Source organism: Notamacropus eugenii, chromosome X (genome assembly GCF_028372415.1).
Source record: "Notamacropus eugenii isolate mMacEug1 chromosome X, mMacEug1.pri_v2, whole genome shotgun sequence".
Lineage (NCBI taxonomy): Eukaryota > Metazoa > Chordata > Mammalia > Diprotodontia > Macropodidae > Notamacropus > Notamacropus eugenii.
In genome coordinates this window covers 2,990,424-3,012,442 of record NC_092879.1, presented here as the reverse complement: position 1 = coordinate 3,012,442, position 22,019 = coordinate 2,990,424, and positions in this window count along the sequence as shown.

The window sequence follows — 22,019 nt, the reverse complement described above, 5'->3', positions numbered from 1 at the left end:
CACTGAATTGGTCAAAAAATATTTACTAAGTGCCTCCTATGGAGCACACACTGCTCAAGGTCCTAGGAGTTCAAAGAAAAAAAGGAAAGAGTGCCTGCCCTCAGAGAAAAGGGCATCTTATTGACGGAGACCAGCTCTGCATGAATTATCCAACACTCAGTACACATGGCCCTTCAGAAGGGGAAGACAATTCTCACCGCTCCATTCCAGAGGGGAAAGGTCCACAGGAATGGCAGCAGGAATTTATTTCCAGACGTTTTCAATGTCTTGATTAATTTTACTAAATATTTCTTTATTTTTTTCTTCTGTAGGATGGCTCTATATACACTTTTTCTTTAGTCACTCCTCAGTCATGTCAGACTTACATCACTCTGTTTGGGGTTTTCTTGGAAGAGATCCTGGAGTCGTTTGCCATCTCCTTCTCCAGCTCATTTTACACATAAGAAAACTGAAGGGAAAAGGACTAAGTGACTTGCCCAGAGTCACAAAGCTAGAAAGTGCCTGAGGCCATATTTGAACTCAGGTCTTGCTGACTCTGGCCTACAGCTCTATCCACTGTGCCACCAAGATGTCCTGATCTCTGTCTAGCAAAGCACTAGAAGCATATGAACCATGTATTAATTAATGCTGTTAGAGTTAATGGCCGAGGGCCAAAGGGTTCGGCTCTGATGGGAGCTCTCCCTTCCAGCAGCACTGACTCACAAGTTCTTTTCCAGTCCCCTCCTCCTCTTGTGTGCTAATCTTTATCAGCTTCACCTTCCTCATTTGTGAAACGGGAATAATCTTGGAATTCCCTTACTCACAGGGAAGGAAAGCCCTATATCCATCTGATGTATATGGATATATCAATTATTCTGTCATTATTATTGTTTCAAGTGATCTCTGCCCTGGGAATAGGAGAGAAAGGACGTGGAGTCAACTAAGAGGAAGCCTGCTCCAGGACCACGAATGGCGGAAAATTGAGTAACCCAGGTACAGCAAATACCAGGGTACACTAGGCAAGAGGGGACATAGACACTGGGAAGGATGGCTTTCCCAGTGAGGTGGGAAAGGAAGTCTAGAGTCCGGGCCAGTAACAGAGGGGCAGTGTCAGGTGGGAATGGGAGCAGGAGAGGTGAAAAGGGATTTCCCATACTTCTCCCAGGAAGGGAGACAGAGAACAAGGACAGGGAGGATAAAAAAGTCTCCCCAAACCAGAGGGGAGACACTGGTGCTGCCTCAAGGCCCTCTGAGGACACAGACCCTGCAGACATTAAACTAATGATGTCCTTCTAAGAAAAGTAAGGCAGAAAAGAGATGGGGAAGTTAGGAGATCATGAAGATATTTCAGAAAAGACCCCATGGGAAGCAAAATCCCTCTTAGGAACAAATTCTAAAACCCAGCAGCAGCTCCGCTATGGAGAAGTGATGGAGCAAGTACACTAGTGTATTTGTTCTTGAAAGAGACCTTGTCAACTATCCAGGAGAGAAAAGTAAAGAAATGGAGATGCTCCTCACCATAACCCCATTAAAACTGCAACAAAGCAGACATTTCCAAGGAGCCTTGGATTTCACAAGAGGCCATGCAATCTGCTTGGGTTCCTTCAGTAAGCAGGAACTCACTACCTCCCAACCTAGGTCATTATGCTTTGGAGAATTTAGTTTTTCATGAAGCTAAGAGAAATCTGTATCCCTGCAATCAAGCCATTAATCAATCTGTGCCAGAAGTATTTATTAAGCACTTACTATGTAGCAGGTTCTTTATCTTTCTCCTTGATTTTAGATCTACATTCTGACGCCACACCAAATTTCATCCCTTTGTGCTGTGACAGCCTTTCAGATATGTTAAGACAGCTACCACTGCCTCTGCTGTCTTCTCTTTTCAGAGTGAAGTGTCACCCACTTATAGAATCATGAAATTTAGAGCTGGCAGAGTCCAATCTCTTCTGCTTAAAGAGGGAGGTTCAGTGACTGGCCAAGGGTCTCACAGGCAGAAGGGAGTAGAGCTGGAGTTCAAACCGAGGTCCTGATTTTGCATTCAGGGCTCCTTCTACCACAAGACTCTCTTCTTTTCATCTGTTCCGCACAGGGTGAAGTTTCCAGGTCCCCTCACTGTCCCTGTCAATGTCCTTCCTAAATGTGGAGCCCAGAAGTGAACATGATATTCCAGGTATGGTCTGACCAGGACTATGTTTATTTGCTTTGATTCTTTGCATGATGATTTATCCAGGCCTGTGATTTCACTGGTGTGGGGGCATTCCGGCTTGGAGAGTCCTGCTGCTCATGTCAATCAGCCTGGGACACAGAGGGGTTAGATGGCTTGCTTATGGTCACATGGCCAACCCAGTAGGTAGAACTTGGACCCAGGTCTTCCTGACTCCCAGACTTGATCTCTATTTCCTTCCCCAGGCTCCACCACGTGCTTGTATTAATGCCACCTGAAATCACCTCAGCTAAGGCAGCCAAACCCTAAATGGCCTGGGCAGGGGACAGTGGGTTCCCCATTACTGAAGGAATCCAAGCAGAGATTGCATGGCCAGTTGTCATGGATGTTAACAGAGGATTCACTATGTCTTAGGTTGGTAATGAGAAGAAGATTCAGTCCCTTCCAGGTCTAAGATTCCAAGGTCCTGTCAATTGTCTGCTTTGGCACTCTGGGGTGGGGAGGCGTATCTCCATATTTTACTCTTCTCTCCTAGAAATTTGGTAACTTCCTTTTTTTTTTTTACTTTTTAATGTTTATTCATTTATTTTTAGTTTCCAACATTCATTCCCACAAAATTTTGAGTTCCAAATTTTCTCCCCACTTCTCCTCTTCCCTCCCCCACCCCAAAACACCGTGCATTCTGATTACCATTTCCCCCAATCTGCCCTCCCTTCTATCACACCCCTCCCTTCCCTTACCCCCATCTTCCCTCTTCTCTTGTAGAACAAGATATATTTCTGTACCCCATTACCTCTATTTCTTATTACCCACTTGCATGCAAAGACAATTCTCAACATTTAGTTCCCAAAACTTTGAGTTCCAACTTCTCTCCCTTCCTCCCTCCCCATCCATCCCCACTGAGAAGGCAAGCAATTCAATACAGGGTATATATGCGTAGTTTCACAAAAAACTTCCATAATAGTCATGTTATGTAAGAATAACCACATTTATCTCCATCCTATCCTGCCCCTTATATATTCTATTCTCTCTTTTGACCTCGTTCCTCCTCAAAAATGTTTACTTCTAATTGCTCCCTTCTCCCATTTGCCCTCCCTTCTATCATCCCCCACCCCTTATTTTCCTGTAGTATAAGATAGATTTCATACCAAATTGAGTGTGTATGTTATTCCCTACTTAAGCCAAATATGATGAGAGTAAGCTTCACATTTTCCCTCTCACTTCCCCCTTTCCCCCTCCATTGAAGAAGCTTTTTCTTGTCTCTTTTATGAGAGATAATTTGAGCCATTTCATTTCCCTTTTAGGGGGAGATGGACACAAGCCATCATTTATGGTTACCCTCAAAATCAAAAGTTCATCTGATCAGAGTAAGACTTTTAATGACTATCTTTAATTTTCAATAAGGAAAACAGCCAAATTATCCAAAGTAAATGATCAAGTGAGTCACATTCAGTTTTCCGCCTGACGTCCCACAGCTCAGTAGTGTACTGTTTAGTCATTCCTTCAAACTAGCAGATACTTGAGAGCAGTGGGACACCTCTTTTCCTGAACTCAAGGAATTGCACCTGTTTGCTTCACATGTTCTAAGAGCATATAGGAAGACAATACAAACTTAGTATAACATAGAGTTATATCAAGAACATGAAATGAAGACCATATAGGTCATCAGAAACATCAGGGAATTTCAGTTGTCACATCCTGATGGTCTGAATTGGAAAATGAGTCCTCAAAAAATTATTAGATAGATGCTTCAAAAGGAAAATAATTTCACCCTCTTTGTATTTATCAATGAAATTTTGCACGTAAAATTCTTAATCCACTTTTTGAAAACTGTGTCATATATCCCACTAGGTTCCTCTCAATGAGGATATTATTATATTGACACAATGAAAGGACGTCATAGGATCCATCTTCCACTAACTAAATACCCATGATTTATAAGACCCTCTCGTCTCCATTATTTGTAATTCGAATGACATTTTGAAATGATTCCTCATAGGGTTTATTTCTTATATTTGTCACAATGAAAATAATGAGGTACCATTGTACACTTGTCCTTATCAATGGAATTTGCTATGTGAAGAGAAAAGGAGCGATATAGCAGCATTTATATTGTTCATTAATTCTGTTTGATTTCAGGTATGATTCTCAAGCAGCCAAATTGTTTGAAAGCATGTCACAGTCAGGCTCAGAATTAGCCAGATGATAAAGGACCTTCTATGGGAAACTGAGTCAAGAGCGTCCTTATCTCAGCCTTCCTAGAGTCACCTCCCCCAATTTTCCCCAAGAGACAGACATTCATTGGTGTGAGTTCACAGATGACACTCACCCTTAAACTGCTGTCATTTTTACTAGTGGCTTTAGTAGAGGTCAGACACTGAAACCTGAAATCAAAACTGAGAAGTATAGCAAGTTATAGTCCCAGAAATTCTGCCTCTAATAGTAAAACTTCATTAATCATGTTAGGGCAGGATATAAGTACTGTGTTTATGTGTAATAGTGTTGCTCAAATTCATACATTATTCATTTGCAAATAAGGTTTTCATATATTCAGTAAAGTTGTTATAGCAAAAATTCACCACACATTTACTAAAGAATACCTAAACAAATATTTGAAAGGCTTTAAAACTCCTTCCTTGGTCTGCTCTGACAGAAAACTCCAATCATCTGTAATACACCATTGTCTCCAGAGGCTCATCTTCTTGCAAGATCAAATCAGTTCTGCAACTCCCATCTCTTCAGTACTTTGTGCCCGTTGGGCCCCTCTCTCCTCCAATTGGAGAGAGTCTAGGGTAGGCATTGGTGATCTTCATCCAGATCCAATCTTTGAGGGGCCTGAGGCATCTACCTCACAGATTCCTCACTGGCTGCCAGACTACATTATACTACGACACTAGGTCCCTCCCTCCCTTCCCTTTTATTTTTTCTCTTCCCGCCCTACTCCTGTCTGCATTTCCTCTACTTTTTATGCATAGTGTTCCCCAGTTAGATTTATGAGCTCATTGAGGCCAAGGACTGTCTTTTGCCTTTTCTCTGTATCCCCAGTGTTTATCCTAATTACTGGCACATAATCGTTGCTTTACACATGTTCATTGAATGACTGATTTATTGCATGTCACTACCATGCCTCACTTACAGTCTCATTCTGCCTGGGGTCTCCTCCTCTTGAAATATCCTTACATTCCTGCAGGTACCTAGACCTGAATCTCCCCCACCCAGCTACTCCCACCTCACAATCAAAGCCACTTTATCCAAATGTGAGTTTCCTTCTTGTACTCCATTTTGGTGAGGAGCCCAGGCTATCCATGCTGCTTTTCACTCCAGGAACTGCTGCTGACTTTTCTAAAATCAATGACATACTTCAAATGCAGACCTACCATGGAAAATACATTCGAGGATAGGTCACCCTTCACATGGATCATCCGTACTCCCCTGTCCACATCTAATCCTGCAACATCCATGCAACATTATAGTTCCTTTCTCCAATGGGTGGATCCCTCAGGGGCCTCTCTTTTGTTGAGGGGCCCAGATTGGACAACTTTCAGGTCCCTTCTTACAGTGCTTAGGACATACCATATCTCTACACTCTATCATGCCTATAGTTTTGTGCTGGAAATTCCTTCTCTTCCTGGTGTGTTCTCTCCCATGCATGAGGGATCCACAAGTGGAATATATTTTTGCAATTCTTGGCCATTCTCCCATCAGCAAAATCCTCCTGGGATTTCCATTTTGATTTGATGGCTAGGGTTCCTCAATTCCAGTCCCCTTGCACCTGTGCTTCTGAATTGCTGGACTTTCACACCATTCATTAGTTGCAGTCTCACCTTTTGTACAAAGACCTATCATGTCCCTGACCTTTTCTGCCCCCAATCTCACCCCTCCAGACAATATGGAAACTTCAGCACTTGACAATGGAACAGCGCTTCAGGGTTCCCTCCAGCAGCGATGATAGGGCATGGGAACATTGGCAGAAAGGTTGAGTTACAGTTGGATATGAATGAACAATTACCACCAGTGAGCTATTTCTCTTCTTTTGCCTTATCCCTTCCTCCCTAACAGCCCCTACTCCCAGCCCTGCTCATACACTCAGCAATCTCCATGATTTTCAGTACTGTCCTAGATAGAGCTCTAGAAGATGATGTTGCTGGCCAATACTGTCCCTTTCTTCCACAGGATGTTTCAGTGTTGGGTGGCTGACTTCCTGTACTAAAGCAAAATGAAAAGAATGAAAAAATAGAAGAAAATATGAAAATCTCATTGGAAAAATCAATCAAATTGGAAAATAGATGGAGAGATGATAGAAGACTTATTGTACTACCTGAAACCCCATGATCAAAGAAAGAGTCTAGGTATAATTTTAAGAAATTATCCAAGAAAAGTGCCCTGATATATTAAATCCTGAAGGTAAAGTAGAAATAGAAAAAAACATACTGATTAACTCCTGAAAGAGATAACAAAATGAGCTCCCAGGTGAAAGAGAAAATGTTACAAGCAGCTACAAAGAAGCAATTAAAATATCGTGGAGCCAGAGTCAGGATCCAAGAAGAGTTAGTGGCTTTCATATTAAAGGAGCAGAGAGCATGGAATATGATATTCGGGAAGGCAAAAATATAGGATTACAATGAAGAATAAAGTTCGTAGCAAAACTGAGTATAATCATTCAGGGAGAAATGGACACTTGATAAAATAGAAAAAAAATTTCAACATTCCTAAACACTTCACTCTAGAGAAGCAGAAAATAAAAACAGGAAAAGAGAAATCATAAGGCACTCGATGAGGTTAAATTAATTACATTACCACATGTAAACATGCAACTCTTAAAATCTTTGTCATTATAAGGGCAATTAGAAGCGGCCCACATACACAGAGACCATGAGAGTGGGTTGATTATGTTGGGGTGATCTCAGAAAAAAATGAAATGAGAAATTGGCAAGCACTAAGAGAACGGAGGAAGAGAGAGATAGAATGGGGAAAATATTCTTACATTAAAGAGGCATATAAGGTAGAACTTTTACAATGAAGTGGGAAATGGGGGGAGTTGGTGGGCAGTGCTTGAACCTCACTGACATCAGAATTAGTTCAAAGAGGAAAGAATACACATATACACTCAGCTCTATATAGAAATTTATCTTACACAAAAGAGAAATAACAGAAGAGAATGGAATGGAAGGAAATATGAAAGGTAAAAATAAATGTAAATTTGAAAGAGATAAGCTCACCCATGAAAGAGAAGTAGATAGCAGGATGGATTTGCAACCTGAATGCAACAATATGTTGTTTACAAGAAACACAGCTGACACAAAGATACATTCACAGAGCTAAAACAAGGGACTGGAGCAGAGTCTATTCTGATTGGACTGAAGTAAAAAGGTGAATGTATGAATCATGATCTCAGATAAAGCAAATATCAACCTAATTAAAAGAGATAATCAGGGAAACTACTATTTTATTAAAAGATGCCATAGACAATGAAGTAGTATCAAAATTTCTACAGCAAATTTGTCTGACAAATACCTCCTATCACAAACATATGAGGAATTTAGTGAAATTTATAAAAATAAGAGCCGTTCCCCAACTGATCAATAGTCAAGGGATACGAATTCATCAAATTATTCTTTACTCATATTAAAGAATGTTTCAGGGATTGGAGCCATGATGGTGGAGTAGAAAGATGGACCTCTTGCAGCTCCCCCCCCAGACTATAAAATACCTATAAAAATGACTCTACACAAATTCTAGAACAGGAGAAGCCATAAAATGACAGAGTGAAAGAGATTTCCAGCCCAAGGCAGCCTGAAAGGCTGACGGAAAAGGTCTATTGCGCTGGGCTGGGAGTGGAGCACAGCCCAGTCTGGGCCATGCAACAAGGACAGGACTGTAGCAGTCTTCAGGTCTCAGAATCACAGGTAGCAACTGTGATTCCGAGATTTCTCAACCCACAAATACCAAAGACAGCTAAAAAGTCAGTGATAAAGCTCTTTCATCAGGGTGAGAGGAGTGTGCAGTGTGACCCCAGAGGCAGGGTGGCAGCAGCCAATGTGGAAGCAGCTTCCACTTTTGGAGCCCTCTGCCTAAAGGCCATGGGGAAGTCAAACAGTCAGTCTGGCTCTCAGTGCTGAGTGGCAGTCCTGGGGTGAGGAGGAACACTGCTATGGTGGAGCTGTTGGAGGCTTCAGAGAGGGAATCCTACTCACAGATCCTGGGCAGAAAAGAATGCTTGTAGTTGTTCCCAGACAAGAACATAGGCCAGGAGAGGAAAAACTCCTTTCTCTTGATTGTGCCACCTTGAAGGAACTGAGAACTTACAGGTCCCTAGACGATCCACTTGACAAAGGACTCCAAAGTCAAGTAAAACGCAGGGGAAATACCCCAAAAAGGGAAAAATATAAGACTATATAAGGTTACTTTCTTGGCGAAAAGATATTTTTTTTCATCCTTTCAGATGACGACCAACAAAGCATACAATCAGTGGATGATATAAAAATCAAGGCTTCTACATTCAAAACCTCCAAAACATAGGCAATGCTCTTAGGCCATGGAAGAGCTGAAAAAGGATTTTAAAAATCAAATGACAGAAGTGGAGGACAAATTGGGAAGATAAATGAGAGCGATGCAAGAAAATCCTGAAAAGCAATTCAACATCTTGCTAAAGGAGACAAAAAAAAATGCTGAAGAAAACAACACCTTTACAAATAGACTAACCCAAGTGGCAAAAGAGGTCCAAAAAGCCAATGAGGAGATGAATGCTTTAAAAGAAGAATTAGCCAAGTGGAAAAAGAGGTTCAAATGCTCACAGAAGAAAGTTCTTCTTTGAAAATTAGAATTAAGCAGATGGAAGCTAATGACTTCATGGAAAATCAAGAAATAATAAAATAAAACTAAAAGAATGGAAGAAGAAGACTATATGAAATATCTCATTGGAAAAACAACTGACCTGGAAAACAGATTCAGAAGAGATCATTTAAAAATTATTGGTCTACCTGAAACCATGATCTAAAAAAGAGCCTAGACTTTATCATCCAAGAAAGTATCAAGGAAAACTGCCCTGATATTCTAGAACCAGAGGGCAAAATAAATATTGAAAGAATTCACTGATCACCTCCTGAAAGAGATTCCTAATGGAAAACTCCTAGGAATATTAAAGCCAAATACCAGAGTTATCAGATCAAGGAGAAAATATTGCCAGAAGCCAAAAAGAAACAATTCAAGTAGTGTGGAAAAACAATTAGGATAACAGAGGATTTAGCAGCTTCTACACTAAGGGATCTGGGCATGGGATGTGATATTCCAGAGGTCAAAGGAGATGGGATTAAAACGAAAAATCACCTACCCAGCAAAACTGAGTATAATAATTTCTTCAGGAGAAAAACTGAAATTTCAATGAGATAGAGGACTTCCAAGCACTCATGTTGAAAAGACCAGAGCTGCATAGAAAATATGACTTTCAAAAACAAAAATCAAGAGAAACATGAAAAGGGAATCAGGAAAGAGAAGATTTAAGGAACTCATTACTGTTAAAGTGTTTACATTCTTACGTGGCAAGATGTTATTTTTAACTCATGAGATCCTTTTCAGTATTAGAGTAGTTAAAGAGAATATATACATATATATACGTATATATGTATATGTATATATATGTATATATGTAAGTGGATAGATAGGTAAGGATATGTGTATTTTATAGGTGTAGGCATGCGTGTCATGTGTGTATGTATATGTATATACATACATATGCATATATATATGTACACACACGCACACACATGGACAGAGGGAACAGGGTGAGCTGAACATGAAGGGAGAACACCCCAAAATAAAAATTACTGCTGAATGAAATATACTAGGAGTAAGAGAAAGGGAAAGATGGAATGTAGCAAATCATCTCACATACAAGAGGGAAGAAAGAGCTTCTACAATGGAGGGAAAGAGTGGGGAGATGAAAACAAATAACTGATCCTTACTCTCATGGAATTTGGCTTAAGGAGGGAATAACACACACTCAATTGGATATAGAAATCTATTTTATCCTGCAGGAAGGCAAGGGGGAAGGACATAGAAGAGGGAAAGATAACAGAAGGGACAGCAAATTGAGGAAAGGGATACTCACAAGCTGACACCATTGTGGGACAACAGATCATGGGAGAGAAAGGAATAAATAAAGGGCAGGATAGGACAGAGGGAAATGTGGTTAGTCTTTTACAACACGAATATTATGGAAGTGCTTTGCATCATTACACATGTATGACCTACATTGAATTACTTGCTTTGTCAATGAGGATGGATGGGGAGGGATGGAGAGAATGTGGAAGTGAAAAGTGTAAGAATGTATTTTAAAAATTATTTTAGCATGCAATTAGTAATTACGCCATATAGGCAATGAAGTATAGAAATCTATTTTGCCCTACAGGAAAATACAGGGGAAGGATTAAGAGTGGACAATAGAAGGGAGGACAGACTGGAGGAAGGTGTGGATAGGATACATGCTTTCCTGCGGTGGGAGTAGGGAGACATGGGGAGAAAATTTTGAATTCAAATTCTTGTGGAATTCAATGTTAAGAACCAAAAAATAAATAAATTTCATATATATATATAATATAAATATATATTTATATATATATATATATACATTTCACATATATATATATATAAAAGAAGAAACAGTTTGCAAAAGGAAAACAAGACAAAAATAAAGAAAATGAAAATAGCATGCTTTTAAAAATATAAAGAATTTCCTAAGTCACTAATTTTTTGAGAAATGAAAATGAAAACCACTCTGAGGTGACATCATATCTATTAGTAATCACAAATGGTGGACTGGGACAAAGAAAATAAATACACCAATTAATTGTTCATAGAGTTGTCTGCTGGTCGCACCATTCTGGAGACCAATTTGGACCTATGCCCAAAAGGCTATAAAACTATGTATATCATTTGACCCAGCCAAGATCAGTTCTGTATCCCAAAGAGATGAAAGGGAAACGACTATATGTGTAAAGTATTTATAGCAGCTGTTTTTGTAGTGCCATAGAATTGGAAATTGAGTAAATGTTCCTCAATTGGGGAATGGATGAATAAGCTATGGCATATGATTGTGATGGAGTACTATTGTCCTATAAGAAATGACAAGGGCAATGGTTTCAGGGAAACATAGGAAGACCTATATGAACTCATGTAAAGTGAGGTAACCAGAAACAAGAAATATTTTCTACAGTAAGAGCAGTGTTATGTAATGATGACCAATTGTGAAGAAATTACCTTCTCTGATCAATTAAATGCTCAAGACAATTCAGAAGGACTCATGATGAAAAATGTTATCCTCTTCCGGAGAGAGAACTGATGAACTCTGAATGCAAATTGAAGCACATTTTTCACTTTCTTAATTTTTCTTGCATTTTTTGACATGGCTAATATGGAAATAGGTTTAACCTGGTTTCACATTTAGTAATTATATCATATTGCTTGCCTCTCAGTGTCTGGAAGAGGCACTAGAAGAAGGGAGAAAATCTGGAACTCAAAATTTGAAAAAAAACATTAATAATAACTTCATGAAGATGATTATGATGGTGATGCTGCTGCTGCTGGTGCTATTGCTATTGAGTTAGCCTATTTTTAAAGGTGTTATTTTCTTCAACATTTTTTTGGGTCTCCTTTAGCAAGCTGTTGACTCACTTTTCATGATTTTCTTGCATTTCTCTCATTTCTCTTCCCAATTTTTCCTCCACCTCTCCTATTGATTTTCAAAATTCTTTTTAAGTTCTTTCATGGCCTGAGATCATTGCGTATTCATTTTGGATGTTTTGGACACAGAAGCCTTGACTTCCTCTGATATTATGCTTTGTTCTTCCTCATCTGAAATTATGGAAGAAAATATCTGTTCACCAAGTAAGTAACCTTCTATAGTCTTATTTTTTCTCCCTTTTCAGGCATTTTCCCAGCCAGTTACCTGACTTTTGAGACCTTTGTCAAGAGGGGGGTATTTTCTGGGTACCTGTAAGTTCTCAGTTCCTCCAAGGTAGCACAATCCAAGGAGAGGTGTTTACTCTTCTCCTGACCTGCACACTGGTCTGGGAGCAACAAAAAACTTTTCTACCCAGAATCTGCAATTGAATCCCCTCACCACAACCACCTCCAGCTGCATGCCAGTGCCCCTCCTCACCCCGGGTGGAGCTCAGGGCTGAGAATCTGATCAGTAGCTCACTTCTCCCAAGGGTTTTAGGCAGATGTCTCCTAGGGCTGCCACTCAGGGCTGAGATTCGATCAGCCCTTCAATTCCCACTGGTTCTCTAGGTGGAGGGCTCTGAAAATGGCAGCTATGGCTGCAGTGTCTGCTGTTGGAGGTCCAGATCGCATTCTCCTCAACTGGGTGGAGGAGCCCTCCCACTGACCTTTGAAGCTGTCTGTGGCATTTGTGGGTTGATGAACCTGGGAACTTCTGCCTGTGGCGCCCTGAATCCTGTTTTGGGTCCTGTCCCTGCTGCTCTGTGCTGGTCTGTGCTCTGCACTGGTCTGCACTCCCTGTACTGGTCTGATCTGGGCTCTGCTCACTGATCTGGTCTTCTCTCTGCTCCACAATAGTATTTTTAAATAATATTTTACTTTTAGATTTCATATAAAGACAAATTTTAGGAGGCATTTTCAAATCATTGAGTTCCAAATTTTCTCCCTCTCTCTCTCCTTTTCCCCTTTCCTAAGGCAGTAAGCAATTTAATAGAGATTATATGTGTACAGTCTTGTAAAACACATTCCCATATTAGTCACATTGTGGAAAAACAAAGAGTCACAAAGAAAAAAATATGATAGTGAAAATGGTTTGTTTTTATCTGTGTTCAGAGTCCATCAATTTTCTTCCTCTGGATGTGAAGAACATTTTTCCTCGTGACTCTTCTGGAATTTTCTTAGACTACTGTGTCGCTGAGAAGAGTTAAGTCATTCATAGTTGATTGTCCTACAACGTTTCCTTTACTGTGTACCATATTCACCTGACTTTACTTATGCGACTTAGCGTCAATTAATGTAAAATTTTCAAGGTTTTTCGGAAATCTATCTGCTCGTCATTTCTTATAGCAAAACAGCATTCCATTATATTCATACATACCAACTTGTTTAGCCATTCCCCAGTTGATGGGCATCCCCTCAAATTCCAGTTCTTTGTAACCACAAAAAGAGCTTCAGTGAATATTGTTGTAGATGTAGATCCTTCCCCTTTTTGATCTCTCTTAGATACAAACCTACTAGTGGTATTGCTGGATCAAAGGGTATGCACACTTTAATTGACATTTGGGCATAGTTTCAAATTGGTATCCAGAATTGTTGGAACAGTTCACAACTCCAGCAGCAATGCATTAGTGTCCCAATGTTCCTCCATCCCATCCAACATTAATGATTTTTACTTTTCTGTCATATTGGTCAGTCTAACAGAAATGAGTTGGTAGCTCAGATATGTTTTAATGTGCATTTCTCCAATCTACAGCAATGTAGAACATTTTCTCACATGACTAGAGAGCTTTGATTTCTTCACCTGAAAGCTGGCTTTTCATATCCTTTGATGATTTCTGCAATGAGGAAGGGCTTTCATTCTCATAAATTTGGCTCTGCTCTCTATATACTAGATAAATGAGACTTTTATCAGAGATATTTGCTATAAGATCATTTTCCAACTTTCTGTTAACCTTATAATCAAGGCTGCATTGCATTTGTTTGGGAAAAAAAAAACTTCTCATTTCATAATAATAAAAATGGCCTATTTTACATTTTATAATACTCTTTATTTCTTCTTTCGTCCTAAATTCTTCCCTCCTGCACAAAAATGACAGGTGAACTAATCCACGCTATCATTATTTGCTTATGGTATCACCTTTGTGTCTAAACCATGTACCTATTTTTACCTTCTCTTGGCACTACCTTTAGCAATAAGAGAAGAAAAAGAAATTGAAGAAATTAGAATAGGCAAAGAAGAAATTAAGTTATCACTCTATGCAGATGATATGATGATATACTTAGAGAATCCCAGAGATTCAAGTAAAAAACTACTTGAAATAATAAACAACTACACAATTTTGGCAAAGTTGCAGGTTACAAAATAAACCCATAGAAGTCTCCTACATTTCTATGTATCACTAACAAAGCTCACCAGCAAGAGATAGAAAGAGACATCTTATTTAAAGCTAGGGTAGACACTATAAAATATTTGGGAGTCTACCTTTCAAAACAAATCCAGGGACTATATGAACACAATTACCAAATACTTTTCACACATATAATGTCAGATCCAAGTAAATGGAAAAACATCAGTTGCTCATGGGTAGGCCGAGCCAGTATTATAAAAATGACAATTTTACCTAAATTAATTTACTTATTTAGTGTCATAGCAATTAACCTATCTACCTAAATTAATTTATTTGTTTAGTGCCATAACAATCAAATTATCAGATAATTATTTTCTGGAGCTGGAGAAAATATTATCAGAATTCATCTGGAATATCAAAAGGTTCAGAATATCAAGAGAACTATTGAAAAGCCTAGCGCTACCAGATCTCAAACTGTATTATAAAGCAGCAATTGTCAAAAGCACTTGGTACTGGCTAAGAAACAGAAGGGTAGACCAGTGGAATATGCTAGGTACTCAAGACACGGTGAGCAATGAATATAGCAATCTACTGTTTGATAAACCCAAAGACCCCAGCTTCTGGGATAAGAACTAACTGTTTGATAAAAGTTCTTGGGAAAATTGGATAACAGTGTGGCAGAAACTAGGCATAGACCAATGCCTGACACCATACACAAGAATAAAGTCCAAATGGGTGCACTATCTAGGTACAAAGATTGATACTACAAACAAATTAATGGAACAAGGAACAGTGTATTTATCAGATTTATGGAGAAGGGAAAAATTTTTGATTAAACAAAAGATGGAAAGCATTATGAAGTGCAAAATGGAAAATTTTACATTAAAATGAAAAGCTTTTGCACAACCAAATCCAATGCAACCAAGATTACGAGGGAAGCAGAAAACTGGGAAAGAATTTTTGCAACTAGTGTCTGTGATAAAGGCCTCAATTCTAAAACTGAGTGAAATGTACAAAAATACAAGTCATTCCCAAGTTGATCCATGCTCAAAGCATGTGAACAGGCAATTTTCAGAGAAAGAAATTAAAGATATCTTTAGTCATATGAAAAAATGCTCTAAATTACTATTGATTAGAGAGATGCAAATCAAAACAACTTTGAGGTACCACATCACAACTATCAAATTGGCTAACATGACAAAACAGGATGATGATAAATGTTGGAGTAGATGTGGGAGAGTTGGAACACTAATTCATTGTTGGTGGAGCTATGAGCTGACCTTACCCTTCTGGAGAGCAATTTGGAAATATGCTCAAAGGGCTACAAAAATATGCGTACCCTTTGACCCAGCAATATCGCTTCTAGGACTGTACACCCAAGAGATCGTAAAAATGGGAAAGGGTCTCACATGTACAAAAACACAACACACTCTTTGTGGTCACCAAAAACTGGAAATCTAGGGAATGTCCACCAATTGGGGAATGGCTGAATAAATTATGCTATGCAAACGTGATGGAGTACTACTCTGTTATAATAAATGATGAACAGGAAGACTTCAGAGAGGCCTGGAAAGACTTATATGATTTGATGCTGAGCAAAAGGAGCAGAACCAGGAGAACTTTGTATGCAGCAATAACCACAGTGTGCAAGGATTTTTTCTGGTAGTCTTTGAACTTCATTGCAATGAAACGACTTAAAAATTCCCAATGATCTTTTAAGGGAAAATGCCTTCCACATCTAGAGAAAGAACTATGGAATTCAATCACAGAATGTAGCAGATCATTTTCTTTTGCATTACGTTTTGGTATGTTATATGATTTCTCCCATTTATTTTAATTCTTCTATACAATATGACTATGGTGAAAATGTATGTAACAGGAATGTATGTGTAGAACCTATATAAAATTGTATGCCGTCTTGTGGGAGGGAGGAGGAAGGTAGGTGGGAAGGAGGGGGAGGGAGAAAAAAAATCTGAGTTGTATGGTAGTGATGGTTGAACACTGAAAATAAATAAAATTTTAAAAAGACAAATAAACAAATAAATAAAAATACTTTTCACACAAATAAATCTAAGTAAATGGAAAAACATCATTTGTTCATGGGAAGGATGAGTTAATATAATAAAAATTAAAATTCTGCCTAAATTAATTTATTTATTCAGTGCCATTACAATCAAACTACAAAAAAGGTTATAGAGCTAAAACAAATAATACTAAAAGTTATCTGAAAGAACAAAGGGTCCAGAATGTCAAAGTCATTAATGAAACAAAATACAAGAGAGGGTCACCTAGCCATACCAGATCTTAAATTGTATTATAAAGAAATAATCACCTAAATTACTTCTTACTGGCTAATAAATAGCCAGCTGAATAGGTTCGATACACATAGGTGAAATAGGTGGATCAGTGGAATAGGTTAGATACACAAGACACAGCAGTCAATGATTATAGTAATTTACTATTTTGTAAACCGAAAGACCTCAGCTTCTGGGATAAGAACTCAGTTTGACAAAGTCTGCTGGATAAACTGGAAAATAGCATGAAGAAAATAGCCATAAACCAATCTCATATACCTGATGCCAAAATAAAATCAAAATGAATACATGATTTTGATGTAGAGGTTGATAAAATAAGCAAATTAGGACAGAAGGGAATAGCTTACCTATCAGATTGTTGGAGAATGGAGAAATTTATGACTAAACAGGAGAAAGAGAACATTATGAAATACTATCCACATCTAGAGAAAGAACTTGGGAGTCTGAATGGAGTTGGAAGCATATTATTTGCTCTCTTTTTCTTTTGTTGTTTTGTTTTTCTCTTCCTTCACATGGTTTCTCCCACTGGTTCTATTTCTCCTTTACAACATGACTAATACTGAATATAGATTTAATATGAATGTATGTGTAAAGCCTATAGCAAATTGCATGCTGTCTTGGGGTGAGAGGAGGGGAGAGATGGGGAGAAAATTTGGAACTCAAAATCTTATGGAAGTGAATGCTGAAAACGAAAAATAAATAAACAAATTTGTAAATCAACAGACACATCCACACGCACGTACGCACACACACAAGAACATGTTACTGACCCAGGCAGCAACTGCAGTGTCCACGGCTTCCTCCTGCAGCTTTTTTTTCTCCTGTTTGTGGTGATGACATTCCTCCTGGGGCCAAGGAAGCACACGTGTGAACCCTGGAAACCAACCCAAGGTGCTGACCTCCACCTCCTGTCCTGTTCCCAGAAAAAACCAGAGAGGCCAGAGGCAGTAGCCTTACAACGGACCATGGGGAGTAGGGGCACATCTGTGGTCACAAGCTAGGACCCATTAGTGCACAGATGAGGAGTCCGAGGCTACCCCAGCTCCCACGCAGTGCTTCACCTTTTCTTTCTTTTCCTGTTGTTCCTTCAGTAATCTCACCTTCTCTTGCTCCTCCCTAAAAACCAAGAGTGTAAGCTCATCAAGTCACCAGCAGGAACAGGGGCTAGAGGGTTGAACTTGACCCGAAACCCACCCTACAGCACCATCTGTAATTACCCCAAGTGCTTAACACATCACTCTCTTCCTGCGGTTGCAGGCAAGACAAAGGACTAGAGGGCAGCGCCTAGTTTGTTTCTGTCTGGGTACCCCTATACCAAGTGTCTTGTACATAGTAGGGACTTAATAAATGCTCAGTGAATTGAAATGTATTTTCTGTTCTATCTTTTCCAAGGACATTCCCAAACATTCTTCTGCCAGAGGAAAGGTGGAATATAAGTTCCTAAGCCCTGCTGTCTCTCTCCAGCACCACATACATTTCACCAGTTATTCCAACCTGAGACACTGATGAAGGAGTTGGGAACCAGAACTATTTCCTACCAGAACATCTCTTCCTGTATAGTTCTCAGAATAGGCTCCATGGCTCCCAAATGATGCACTTGGAAGACTTCATAGAGATTGTTCACAGATCAAATCAGACTGGGTGTCAAGAGTTTTGAAACCAAATGGAATGATTAATTTATGAGATGCATAAATATACATTTAAGTATAGGAATGCAAATTCATATCTGGACCAGTAATTTCATCAGAGCAGGAAACTTAGTGTCGAACTGCCCCACCCAATGTAGATGGCACCACATGTTAAAGATGATGCATGTTAAATGAGTATGTATGAAGCAAGTGCACTTAACCTGTCTTGACCCCATCCCTCCTCTTTCCTGATAGCTGCCCACCTTGACCTCTGACTTCTAACGGTCCAAAATGTTAAAAGAATTGTAGCTACAGAGTGCTACAGGGTCTCCTTAATGAGCCAAAGAATAAGTCAGGAGATTGGCTTTAAAATGAGTATAATTATCCTACAGAGGGAAAAAAAATGAACCTTTAATAGAATAGAGGACGTTCAGATATTCTTGATGAAAAGCCCAGAGCTTAGCAGCAATTTTGAAATGCAAACACAGGAGTCAAGTGAAACATAGAAGGTCAAGAAAACAAGTGGTTATTGATTGACGTGTGTGACAAGCCTGGAGGTGCCTCTGCTATCTGGGTACAGTCAGACTCACTTCTTCCAGTAAGGGTCAAAAATAATGTCAACTAAGAAAAATTATAAGTAAAAGAAATGGCACAAATTGAAGCAATTCTCACTTAAATAAGCCAGCAACTTGGAAAAAATGCATTACTGGACAAGACCAATATTTTACTACAAAAGTTTTGCTGTGAAAGGAACCCAAGAGCCCACACTTGACCTCCTCACCAAGTGGAGAGACACCAGGTAAAAATACAGAGTGATCTGTAAAGTCTCATGCAGAACCAGGGTGGAAGGTTAATTAGGAGCATGTATACCTCAGAAAACAGCAGGAAAACAAGCATTCATGGGATGTGGCTGAAGAACCCAAGCAAGTGCATCATCCTGAAAGCATCTAAGGCTGGAACTAGAATATCAAACAGATGGAAAATTGGAAAACATTTGACGATTTCTCTAGCAAGTAGGACTTATTCTTTAATTCTTTAGCTTTCCTGGCCCTGCTGTGCTGCCTGAGGAGGCACAAAGGATTCTCAGTCACAACGAGAGGCCACAGCTACAAGAGGAGAGTTTGGGACCACACAGACATGGTGGAAGTATCTCTACCAAAGAGGGAACAAGTCGACTGGGGAAGGGCTGATTAAATTTTTATCTAGGAGTGTGATAGAATATTCTCATGCAGCAAGAAATGACCAATGAGACATTCGGGAAAACCTAGAAAGACTCCAATGACCTGGCACTGAGAGGAGATTCAGGAAATCAGGAACAATGACAGAACAGTGTCAGCTGAAAAGTCTAAGGAAAGGGCAATGGACTAAACAAGTCATACTGATCCCTCTTGTTCCCACAATGCTGCCCAAATTGGGTTGGTACAACTTATCTTTCCTTTCAATTCAATGGGGGGAGGAAAGGGAGCATGTCTGTCAAAGATATTAATGAAACTTATTGTTAAAATATGTAAATAAAAATAAACACTTCCTTGGACTTGAATCTTTCTGCCAACAATTAGTACCCATCTGATAATCAAGTCTCTTAACAAATCTAAGCCTCAGTTTACTTTTCTGCAAGGTGGGGTAATACCTGCAAATGTATATCTCTCAAAATAGTTATGAGACCTTAAAAAAGTGAAAAAGACTCAGCCTAGCTGCCCACACTGGAAAACAAAGTAGGCAAAGAATACATCCTGCCCTGATTATCCCATACAGGTAGACTGTCACCCCAATGGGTACATATACAAATGAAGGATAAAGGCCTTGACTTAGGATCTGTTCTAGGCTGAGTGTGAGAGATCAAGACTCTTACTGGTGGTCTAAGAACTAAGAAGAGACGGCCTGTCTGAGGTAAGATGGTGGATTTGGCCCAGAATGGTGAAGGAAGAATGCAGCAGAATAGTGTCTGTTTGGAGAATTGTGCGGATCCTCTGTGACACCAACTGCTCCCTGATCTGAAAATCCATCGTCTTCAAGACCCCGCCCTGCCAGCAACATTACCACGACCTTGGGATCCCCCCAAGATGGTAGGCAACTACGAAACAGGTCCACCATGACCCCATGAACTTCAAGACAGAGCCCAATTTTCACCCCGTTTTCAGGAAAAGAAACTGAGTCTTGAAGGAGGGAATGGATGGGCCTAAGGCCATACTGAGAGTAAATGTTGCAGCCAAGACACAGGCCTAGAACTCACTGTAGTCTTAAACACCCCCATCAAACCGCTCTACCCAAGCAGAGTTTGGCAAAGCCCCCAGGGGTCTGCTGGGATCTCATTCACACTCAGTCTCTCTCAGTCACGTACACACCCAATCCTGCTCACACACATTCACAATCTCACAGCCACTCTCTCTCATACATACCCTCACAGAGACACACCTACAATGTCACACACATAGTCTCTCTCTCTCTCTCTCTCTCTCTCTCTCTCTCTCTCTCTCTCTCTCTCTCTCTCTCTTTCACACACACACACACACACACACACACACACACACACACAGAAACACAAATAGAGGTAGGGAAGGCATGGCCAGTGGAGAGGCCCTTACCACTCGGCCTGAAACCACTCAAGGATTGGCTGCTGCTCCCAGATCCATGGGGCCTCATCCCCCAGCTGCAGAAGCTCCTCTTCCTCCTCCTTGTTTTGCAGCTGCTCCTGGTACCTTCCCTCTTCCTTCTCCTGGAGGTGGGGAAGAGAGGGAGTTCAGTCAGGCAGGCCGGGTAGGGCAGGCCAGGGTCAGTCTGAAGTGGGCAGAGCTAAGTGAACCCTGGGTCCCTTCAAGCTCTAAGTCAAAGACAGTACATGAGCCATTCTTCAGTCCAAATTTCCAAAGTGTCCACATTTGACTGGGGAATGAACATTCTGGGCTAAAGAACAATTAGACTTAGCCCCCCCCCCCCGAAAAGAACAGGCTAGGGAGGGAGAGCACTCATCCCAGAAAGAAGTCCCCTCCTCCTGTTTGTTACCCAATGAGTGAAGGGAAGAGAACTGTCTGGAGGCTTTTCTCTCAGTCCCCTCACCATTTGTGGGGCTGGACTCTTGTGAGCATAAGCACAGTGAGATTTTTGTAGTTTTCTTTTTGGAGTTCAGTTCCCGAAGTTCAGGCTAAATTGTGAGCATCTGAGGGATTGATATCCTTTGAACCCTGAGGATTGACAGCTGTGCTGAGTCATGTGGGTTTCATGCCTTCAGGCTGCGAGACAATTAGGGGCCAGGTCGTTGTTATATGTTCTGGGAAGTTGGCATTTGGCTTTGGGGGATCACTCATGAGAAGGACCTTTTGAATCCCTGGACGGGACTCTGGGTAGCCATTTGTTAAGAGCCCACCAACTACTCAGAGCTTGATGCTGGCCCATCAGGTGGTGTATAAACGTGGTTGTGTTACTTTGTTCAGACAGTTGGAGCCCTATCTTTTGATCTTTGTGCTAATTCCTCTGCTTGTGTTTTCTGAACTCACTTCTTTCTACTTATCTGTAATTAAAGTAGGATTGTTGATCCCTTTAAAGTTGTCTTTCCCTTAGAAAAGCAGATTAAGGAGTGAGAGCAATGACTCACCTAAGCTCTTAGACGAACTCCTTCAGATACCTTTAAAAAGAGAATCTGACCAAATTTTGGAAGTGCAGAATTCAATAGGAGACAGACTGTGGCAGATTCACAGTCCAGGACAGACTGGAAGGTCAACGGGAAGGATCTGTTCCTCGGGAGTGAGCCCACAGCTCACAGTCCAGCATGTCCTGCAGTCATATGGCTGAGGAGGAAAACCCTGGGGCAGCCTCAGAGAGCAGCAGCACGGCAGAAGGGCAGAGTGGCAGCCCAGGGCAGGAGACCAGT